Source organism: Triticum aestivum, chromosome 6A (assembly GCF_018294505.1).
Source record: "Triticum aestivum cultivar Chinese Spring chromosome 6A, IWGSC CS RefSeq v2.1, whole genome shotgun sequence".
Lineage (NCBI taxonomy): Eukaryota > Viridiplantae > Streptophyta > Magnoliopsida > Poales > Poaceae > Triticum > Triticum aestivum.
In genome coordinates, this window is record NC_057809.1 from 539,356,751 (window position 1) to 539,368,159 (window position 11,409).

An 11,409-nucleotide genomic window follows, 5' to 3' on the forward strand; every position below is an offset into this window, starting at 1 on the left:
TTGTCTTGCAGAATGTTTGAACCCAACTTAGTGGTAAGGACATTAAGAGTTGTTGATAGTGAAACCTTTTTGACAAGCATATGAGAAATTTATCAGAGTTACTTTCTTGCATAAGAAATTAATAAAACTTGTTGCAAAATATTTTGGTTCAGTTGTGAGTCATTTGAGCAAGTAGAGTAATTGAGTTGTTGACGTTATGGTTGGTGTGTATAAGGATGACATCGGTCATTTTTATCATTATGATGCATGTGTTGTTTTGCATTTCTTCGCATGCTATGACACCGGCCATTTTTAGTTTAAAGTAAAAGCTGAATATAACTTAACTTGAATATACCGTTGACTGGGTCATGGTGCCGCTGAATCGAGTTTCTTTCTAGTGCAACCACATTTGCCTTTGTGGGAAGGCCTTGATTCGGTCCACTGACACGGCCTCTGGTCGGTGCCTCCAACTAGGGAAGCTTATGTCGTGCTTGCCCTGGCCCGGTAAGCAGACATAATCTTGTGTGCTCGTTGATAAGATTATGGTACCGAGTCCCCGAGTGGGAGTGTTTTGACCACGGCGGTGGTTGGGGTGTCTTTGGTAGACACGGGGCCACCCAGGACCAGCCCGTTGGGGATTTGGGTCGGAGTGGCCAGGAGAGTGCTGTGGCAATGGAGGGGTTTTGTCGGAATGCCGTTGGTCCACCCGAATGGGAGTGCGAGGCCATGGGTTCCGTGGTGTGGGTACAGTGTGCTACCTCTGCAGAGTGTGTAATCTATCGATAGCCGAGTCCACAGTTATGGACACCTCGTAGTAGGTCCCACCATGAGTCTACATTTAATAAAAATTGCACACTAAGCTATGAACTTTGCATCGTTGATGGATGGCAGAAAGGCCATCGAGGTATTTGGGACCAAATGATGGTCGTGGTTGTGATCGCCGTAAGGATCATGAGTTGTTCTTGAGAAAGACCACTTTGGTGGTGTGTTTGTGATCCAGAGATGATCACGGTTGGTAAGCTGTCCCGAGGGACGTTCGAGCATGATCACAACATGTTGACATATAGTGATGCATTTTTAATAATTGGTTAAATATCATGATATTGTTTGTCATTATGAGTATGCCTATTGTGAGCTTGCAAGTACATTCAATGTACTGACCTGGCGTGTCATGCCAGATTTCAGGAAAGTATCGTTGGAGAGGAACGCTGTTCGAGTATAGATCGTGTCCACATCGGTGTCCCTGTGATATGGAGCTTCCGCCACGACGTTATTCCGCTGCCACGTAGTTGTTCGGATCGAGGCCCTTTATGTTCACTAAATAATGTACATATTGTTCAGCCGCACCGAGTGTGTCGCTTGGCCTCGACAACTGTTGTAATGTAACTCTGTTCCGCTAGCATCAATAAAGCGGCTGTTATTCTATACCAAGATGTTGTGTGTTGCCAGAAGACATGGTCTCTGTGCTGGCAATGCATGGTAAACCGGTCGCTCTGAGCCGGGGTGCCACAATGGCCCACCCGTTAGTCAACTAGGGTGGTCAAACTGGGGTCAAACCCTAGTCAGCGCGGTCAAACCCACCGGCGACTCGACGCCTGCGAGGCCCGAGACGGCGGCGCGGCTCAGAAATCGCCCACGGGCATCCAAATGGGCGGCGGAGAGGCTCTACGGGGAGCTGGCGATCGCGCGCATCTAACGGGGCAAGCAGGAGCAGTTGGGGTGGACCGAGCTAGTCGGAAGCGAGCTTGCGGTGGCGGCCGGAGTTCGGGTGATCTCGGGTTTGGCGTTAGGGTGCTCGGCAGGTGGCAAGGAGAGGTGCTATGGCCTCCTAGGGGTGCACTGAGCACGGATGTGTGCTCAGTTGCAGCTCTAGGAAATGGTGGTCACGGCAGCGACATGGCCAGCGGCGAAGAGCTTCGGGCTCCGACAGCATCGGCGTTAGAGGAAGAAAATGAGCCAGGGGAGAGGGGGATTGGCAAAGGAGCTCACAGTAGGTCGGATGGAGACATTCGCGAGCTCGAGGAGGCACTGGAGCCAGCGGAGCAGCGAGGGGGATCTTCGACGGTCGGTGATGAAAACAAAGACGGTGGCGTCACTTTAGGCGTTCCATGGGCGCGTGATTTGGTGGAGAGGGCGAGGGCGTCGAGGCAAAGCTCGTAGGCACGTCGGAGAGGCGAGGGGGAGGCGGTGGCTGTGTCTATGGCGAGTGGCGGCAACGAGCTCCGCTCGGGCAGAGAGGGAGAGAGAGCAGAGGAGGGGAGAAGTACGGGAGAGAGTGAGAGAGGTCCAGGGGGTGCATGGCGTCTCCAGGGACGCCCAGGTAGTCGAGGGGGAGCGGCAAGCAGGAGGTGGCCGGGGCGCGTGGCCGCGCGCATGGGGCACACGCCCGGTGTCCTTCTGTCGCGAGGAAGATGATAGGGAGGGCGGCGAGTGGGCTGGCCGCACAGTGCTGGACCAACACAGGAGCTGGGCCAGTTGGTGGGCGCCAGGTTAGTCCTTCTCTCTCTCTCTTTTATTTTTCTATTTCTGTTATTTTGTTTTGATTTAGTTTGGAAACTGAACCATTTTAAAACTTTCTGTAAATTATTGTATGGACTAGAGATATTACTCTAGAGCCCCACAATAATTTCCAAAATTATTGGACATGTATTTCCTTTATAACAGAAATAAAGCCAATTCAAATACATTATGATTTAATTCAAATGCCCAAATTAATTACTCTTAATGCTCTAAAAATATTGGTTTGGATTTTTACCTCTTGCCAATATTTTCAGGGATTAATATGAACATTTCCTTGGGCTCATTTGAAGAAATTTTTAACTTGGTCATTTTTAAAAGGTTTCTGAGGCTTTGAGAATCTTCCTCAATTCAAATTTTTTCGAATTTAACATGATACATTCTCATTGATGCAACTATTTACAGTCATGAATCTAGGGCTGTGACATCATGTGGGTGGCGTGTGTCGTACTGCTAGACATGAATGCTAGTTATGGCCCATGCCACCGCACTATATCGAGGTGTTGGTTACGGAGAACAAATTTCCTGGAGTCCGTGCTCAACCCTCCTCTATCTCTCTTCTCAGCCAGCTAGCAGACGCGTGGAGCCCATCGTTTGTTTGCTCATATGCGGTCCCACGTGTCAGTGAAAACGCAAGAGGACCCACTGAACCTGCACACCTTTCACCTCGATGTGCTGCTGATGAAAAACAAATCCAATAAAGATCTTCGGTGGCCGCTTTTGGAGTTACTCAAGAGTAGTAAGATTCTATTTACAGTTTAACCCAAGATGCACATCACGTGGCTTCAGCTACCACTTTATTTTCTTGCATGACACGACCTGGATGCTGGATGTCCCACGTGTTGGCAAAAGGAGGAAGAACCTGACCAAATCTTCGGTTGTGCTCCCAGATTAGACTAGTTGTGCTAACTTAAAATTTTATTGTGTAGAATGGATGCAAGTTTTGGTATTGGGAAGAAGAGTACAACGATATATTGATAGAGTGCAATTTAGTAGATGTTCTAGCACTTTTAGCTAGCATAGAGGCTAGAGATGAGACTAGTGCACTTGTTGATAGAATAGAGGCTAGTTACGTCTACTTCTTTACACTTGAAGAGGAAAGAAGGACGCAAGATCGAGCCTCCGAAGATCAACAATGAATGCATCGAGAAGGCACTAATCCAACTTACAGGAGCAGTTATGGAAGTTGGATATCTTCTAAAATGTATTCTTGTGGTTCTTGTTTTCTCTAGTCTTGCTTTTCTAGTCAAAATTTTGGTGATGTATTTCCATGTACCAAAAAATCAATGATGAAAAAAAGATATGTGTTTGCAAAGAAAAATGTACGCGGCCAGGATGCGTCCGAGTGTTCGGCGCATGGCCACCGCATCCGAGAAATGGCCTGGACACGACCCCATTGCCTTACCCAAATGGACAGAATCCGGGAAAAACAGAGGTCTGTTTGGGGTCGTGCATTGGAGTTGGCCTTACAAGTGGGACCACAGTTGAGGAAACTGACTATCGGCAAACCCCAACCTCGCCCGTCACACGATGACTGAATTAGAGAAACGACGAGGTTGAAGAGATTGTTGTAGCATGGACTCCAAGAAATATGGTGTCAGATGGAAGTCGTGCTGGTGGCGTGTGCCGTACTCCTGGACGTGAATGCTTGTTCTGGCCCATGCCACCCTACTACTCCTACTACTATACTTATAGTAGTAGTAGTAGTATCGAGGATTCGATGTGCTGGTTACGTACAACAAACACATTAACATATGGCCCACCTCACACTGTGGCCAAATTTCCTGGAGTCAGTGCTAGGTTAAAAAGTGTTCTTTGTGAGGATGGGTGGCTGGTTTCAAGTTTAAAACTTTGTTGTATTACGTATGTAGACGTAGAGATAGTGCATCATGTGAAGCTAGTACAAATAGTGTACTATTGTTGACTGGCCTCATCTGATAACCTGTTGCAATGCACGTACAATTATGTATTCGGAAAATATATTTTTTTGCCTCGTCGCAGCACCCACTCAGAGAAGCGACTCGAAAGCCATTCATAAATTTAGTAAGTTTATCACAGGCATATCATTTTATTACATACAACAGGTCATCAACCCACAATGACAACGAGGATACATTATAAATACTAAAGTTTTCATCACACAACAAATAACAAGCAATGAGATGAAATTCAACTCAACCAATCCTCGGAGTTGGAAGCACTTGCTTTGAACCACAAGCAATTCTCTGGGAAGAGCCGACTACTGTCAATCTCGAGACCAACGCATGACTGATCACCTAGGCTGAAGCGGCCTACTATATCAGAACCAGGGTAGGGAACCACCGCAATGTCCGACGTATAGATACAGTTGCTTCTCATAAATGGTAGTAACGTTGTTTCAACAACAGTGGGATCGCCTTTCACCATCATTGGATAGTTTTGTCCAAGGAAGAGCGAGTTTTCTCCAAGATTATCAATACTGTACCAGGGAGAAGGTGTTGGCGCTAGCACAGTAGTATCCATCCCGAATACCATGCAACGGGTGCTGGAATAGGTTCGGAGAGTGCGACCATGGGAGACAACACCTCCTCCCTTAGTAGTAACATCAGCAGTGGGTTGTATACATACAAGAAGGGGTGATCCATCAAAATTAGTTTCCAGCCGCCAGAGAGCATATGGGCCCTGCTCGTCCTCATGCTCGTGATCATCACCATCGTCATCTCCCCCTTGGTTATAAAACTTTGCAAGTATAGGTGGTGGAATGTTCACAGGACCTTGGAAACACAAGAAGAAGGTTAATTAGTAGAGAAGGGAAACTTGCTAACTCGCATGCATGTGGATGAAACAATTATAATTATGGTGGAAGACAAACGTACCGAAACTACGAGGATCGCATGCAAAAACAGTTCCACGAGTGGTGGCAGCAAACACAAGACCCTCGTATTGAATTTCATCACAGTACACATCCGTGTATAGAAACTGATTGCTGAGCAATATCCATCCAGTCGAACCACGAAGGACGGCACCAAGCTTGTCTAATATAGCAACAACTTGATAGTTCTTGTAATTCTAAGAGCGGTTGGGAACTTGACAAATTGCTATCTTCCGTAGACCACAGTCACCATGATCGTATTTGAACATACATAGGTCATCTGTGTGCTCAACCTCAAGGCACTCGGAGATTTTTGGAAGTGGAATCCACTGACGAGTGTACACATTCACAAGTTCCCACTCACAATTGTACCCAATATAAACAACCCAATCTCCATTTGCGCCAGCCCAGGCCTTACCCTGAAGCGATGGCATCTTGACATCACACGTATCGTTATCAAGCGGCATCAACTTGCACAAGGTGAGGCCTCTGTCGTCTGCACCCATGCGAACAGGCTTATAGCGAAGAAGATAGGGGAGATCAAACTGCTCCTGGATCCTTGGGTTCCTAGTAATGATGTTATTAGTTGAGTCAAGAATGGGCTTGAACGAACCTACCATGCTAGCCGAGGTGATGACATCACACCGATCAATGAGTTCCCCACCACGTCATCTTTCAGATCGGGGCAAGAATAACGGGGTCATTTCTGGCTTGTTCCCTCCATGGAGAAGACGATCGAACAATGGCAGAAGGAAGGGTGAAGGCAAATGGAGGAGGGAGGAAGAGCGTGCGGCAACAGTTTCAAATCGAGAGGGAAAGGCGAAGAGTCGGTGGACGGTTGCCAGTTTGCCATGGTACACGAAGAGGCGCCCCGGCCTACACATCCTTTCGGAAATTGTACAAAAGGACTCACCATTGTCTCACTGACATGTTGGAATGGGACCACATGTCAACGAAACATGGTGTGTAATTTCTCGTGCAAAATGCGATCTGGCCGCGTAGCCCAAGGTGCCGCATTAGTAATCGACCTTTATTTTTTCTAACATACAATCTGAGTGGATAGCTCATGTGGTCATCACACGTGAGCGGATATATAGGTGGGCTAGGTGGGCAGGCGACAACAATCTAAGTGCTAAAAGAGTTGATCTCGAAAAAAGAGTTGATCCAATGCTTGGTTTTGTTCGGATTTTCCAACTATGACCATTGGATAGAGTGAATCAATGGCTTACGTTCAAAGTTATTCTCATACTATAGAATGGTATAGGAACGTAGAGAGATTTGGTCGGTTTTATATTGCTGAATAATATAAAATATTATGAGTGCAGACGCTCCACCCCAAGGTTTGTTGCTCCTTCTCGGTTGTCGGGAATCTCTAAGTTCTTCCACTCTTTCGTCTAAGACATGAGCTTTGTCCTTCCTTTTGCGGACACGCGGGACATCTATATGCCTCCATTTTACAAAATCATACTATATGCCTCCATGACACACGGGACATATAGCATCAAGGTGGCGTGTCATGCAAGAAAATGGAGATATGCAATGCGTAAGTGAGTCGTGCACTTCGATGGCACCTAGTACTACTATGCAATATTTTTCTCCTCGATGGCACGTCAATAGTGCACGCACTCAATGATAGAGCACGGGGTGGTAGCCATGGACATGGTCGACCCTTTTTGAAGAGAGTACTAATAAATAACTTTGATGTGTCTCGTCAACTCGCAGAATAACGAGAAGCTTGCTTACTACGCCTTCTCCCTCGCCAACGTGTGTGCGGTGGCTCGCAGCATGAGGAGAAAATTTTGCTTACAAGCGGTGGAGGTGCAGCAGTTCGTTTGGTGTCAGATTGCCAGAAGTACTACTATAGTACCATCATTATTGTTCAACTTCCGGAAGAGGAGAAGAGCCAAGCGCAAGGTCACCTACTAACCTAGTACAGTACTACTATAGCCAAAGCTGGTCCACCTTTTTAGAGCATGGTTAATTAATATAGGCGGCTCTTGAAGCGGCACATCATTTAGAGCAAGTACTCTCTTCGTAGGAACAAAGGAAGTGAAACAAAAGTTGGAGTGGATGCTAGATTGCCAATTAAAACATGATTACATAGGAAAAAATCCTATAGCATTCTATCCTATGAATCAAATGACCAATGTAGGAAAATTATGAGGGGGGGGGGGGGTCTCTCCAACAGTGTTCCTCGGCTCGCACCTAGCATCACGGTGGTCGAACTTGGAGTCATTCATCTGGTACACGTGGCATCTCAGATCTGGACACAAGGTGATGCGACCTCTCACTTCCTCCGCCATTTGAAGCGGCGCGCCGGTGGAGGGCTAGCATACTCCAATATTAGGTTGGCTCTATGTGATGTGGCAACTTCATATACTAACGGGATGCTGGCTATACTACTACGGTACTCATACTCCAAGAAGTGACTCGAAAACCATTCATAAATTGAGTCTATGACATGCATTTGCAAATGTACCACCCATTACATACAACAAGTCATCAACACACAACGACAATGAGGATACTTGTTGGATTATAGATTATTTCCAACAAAACGTTCTAGTAAATACTGAAGTTTTCATCACACAACAAATAACAACTAATGAAATGAACTTCAACTCAACAAATCATCGGCGTTGGAAACGCTTGCTTTGAACCATAGGTGCTCTAGGAAGGGCCAGCTATTGTCAATATCGAGAGCAACACAGGACTGATCATCCAGGCTGAAGCGGCATATATCAGGACCAGGGTAGGGAACCACCGCAATGTCCGAGGTATAGATACAGTTGCTTCTCATAAATGGTAGTAACGTTGTGTCTACAGCAGCTGGATCGCCTTTTAACATCATTGGATAGTTTTGTCCAAGGAAGAGCGAGTTTTCTCCAAGACTATCAATACTGTACCAGGGAGAAGGTGTTGGCGCTAGCACACTAGTATCCATCCTGAATACCCTACAACGGGTTTTGGAATAGGTCCGGAGAGGGCGACCATGGGAGAGAACACCTTCTACCTCAGTAGTAATAATCACAGATGTCAGGACCCCGATTCCAAGTCACATCGATCTAGCCGGTAACACCTCATATCCCTTTGCAGCCTCACGCACGGTATTCCCACGGGTGTTGCCTTACCATGGCCCGGGACCATTTGTGCCTTTTGGCTCACGTATATGATAGTGTCGCTAGCATCCATATGATAGAGAACCTGGGCCGACATGACTAGTCGTGAACCCAAAGTGGCACTAACTTACGGGGACAGGCATACATGAATCAACATCGAGCATGTCGGTCAGAACCGTGTGAATCCGGGCTGTAGCACTAGGCTAACAGGACTCCGGTGAACCGGGCTGTAGCAGGCTAGGCAGGACTCCGGATGTCACCGCGTGACATTTCCCCGAAGGGACAGACACATGAACGAAGTGAATCACATGTCGGCCAGTCAAGTGTTCCGGAGCAGTAGTGCTGGGCTAGCAGGACTCCGGTGAACCGGGCTGTAGCGGACTACTATGGCTCATGGAAGCACAAGACTACATTTCCCCATAAGAGAGGCTACCAAGGATAAACAACTAGGTTGTCGGATCCCACACATACCAAGCATTTCAATCATACACACAATATACTCAATATGTGCAATACAACATGGCATCACAACAAGACTCTATGACTCAGAGTATTTATTCATTAGGCTCCAAGGAGTGAGATATTACAAGCATGGGTCTCATGACCCAACATACAGAGCATACAAGCAACAAGCACATGCGGAAGCTTAACATGTTTGAGTACAGACATCTACAAATGAAAAAGGCTGAGAAGCCTGACTATCTACAAGACCCTGCAGAGACACAAGATCGTAGCTGAGGTATCAAGCTATACGTCGAAGTCCACACAGAACTACTAGCGAGACTGACGTCTCTCTGCAAAACATGAATTAAGCAAACGTGAGTACAAATGTACCCAGCAAGACTTACATCAGAACTAACTACATATGCATCGGTATCAACAAAGGGGTAGTGGAGTTTAACTGTAGCAAGCCAGCTTTGACTCAGTGGCTAACCTGAACTACGACTGCAAGTAACTCTTTTGAGGTGGCGCACACGAGGCCACATATTCACCATATCAATACTCCACTATGGATCCGCTCCCGTCTCCCTACGAGAAGGCCATCCATAGCACTCACGCTTATATTGCGCATTTTAGAGTATCCACTTTCACTTGTCTATGAACTATGCAAGGGGTCCAAGTTTCCATATCCGAGGAATCCGGCTATTCGAATAGATAATGATAACCCTGCAAGGGTGTACTTCTTCACACACGCTCTCGCCACTTATCGCTCTGTACACGTCATGTAACTCGGCAATCTTCAAGCGGAAGCCGGGCGAGGGAGTCCGCCACGACCTAACTAACCACACAAGTCTCTCGTCTAGGTTTATCGCCTATTCAGGTTCCATCTACAAGGAGATCCGGCCGGGGTGTCGCTCACGGCCCCAAATGATGTGTGTAGGGTTCCCAAGCCCACCATCCGGGTGCCACTTGGTACACCGTGCCACTGTGCCTAGTCTGTCCCAAGCCCACCCGTGCCGGGTGCCACTTGGTAGACTACTAACACTACCTACAAACACCAGAAACTAGTTGCAACTCCTGGACAGAGATCGAGTTGATTAATAAGCCGAGAGGGGCCGAGTTACCAGAACCCAATGTGTGGTAGTAACTGTTCATGGATCACAAACACAGAACTGAGTTCCTGAGGACGGCTGCAATGAGACAACCCACCATGTACTCCTACATGGCCTCTCACCGCTACCTTTACCAAATCGTGTTCACACACTTAGCTCACACACAGTAGGACATGTTCACCACATTCCAATTCATCCCCGATGAATCAGACCTGACTCAACTCTAAGCAGTAGCAGGCATGACAAACAAACATGAATGAGTAGGCACATCAGGGCTGAAACAACTCCTACTCATGCTAGTGGGTTTCATCTATTTACTGTGGCAATGACAGGTCATGCAGAGGAAAGCGGTTAAGCTACCGCAGCGGGTAACAGTTGAAACATTGTTGTCCAAATGCAGTAAAAGAGAGCATGAGCGAGAGAGTGGGATTGTATCAGAATGAACAATGGGGTTTTGCTTGCCTGGACTTCTGAAGATGATATAACTCTTCATCGGTGTCATCGAACTCATCGTCGGAACGAACGTCTACCGAGAGGGAACAACCACCGACAAACACAAAAGGAACCGCAATCAATGCAATGCACATACATATGAATGATATGTCATATTAAGGTACTGAATTGACCTAGTGCAACAGTTAGCCATATTCATTGAAGTGGAATTCAAACCTATAGCAAATTCCAACTCCAAAACCAATTACCATTTCTTCCATAATCATGAATTGTCCTATTCAGTGAGGTTAACTTCTTCAAACATGCATGAAAATACCATATTCAGATTCTTTGGATTTTTGTGATAAATTTTCATATATAATTTATTTCATTTGGAGTTACGGTTGATTTTCTATGATTTTTAGAAGTTATGAACATTTTCTAAAATTTCCAATTTATTTAGAAATATGAAAATTCCAGTAAATGTATTTACAATGTCAGCACTGCATCACTATGATGTCAGCAGGTCAACTGCGCTGACCCAGGTCAAACCTGACCTGTGGGTCCTGCATGTCGGTGTAACAGGGTCAGCAGCAGAGGCTGACCTGTGGGGCCCGGTCAATGCTGAGGTGACAAGGTCAAACTGATCAGTGGGCCACGGGCATTAGCTTAATCTAAGTAGGGGGATAAACCTATGATTAATTAAGGGTGTGGGCCCATTTGTCAGTGACGAAGGAGGTTAGTTAGCCCCGTCATTAGTACTAATGATGGTGCCACATCGGCTGCCGCCGGGGTTGGTCGCCGGCGAGCACGCAGCACGGCGGAGGGCTTCGGGTTCGTGCTATAGGGCACGGATCGACGAGCGGTTTGTGGCTACGGGTTGCTGGCGCTTGCCCGCATCTGATTGAGCAACCAGGGGGAGTTGCGGTGGTCTAAGGCGATGGTAGTAGCGAGCTAG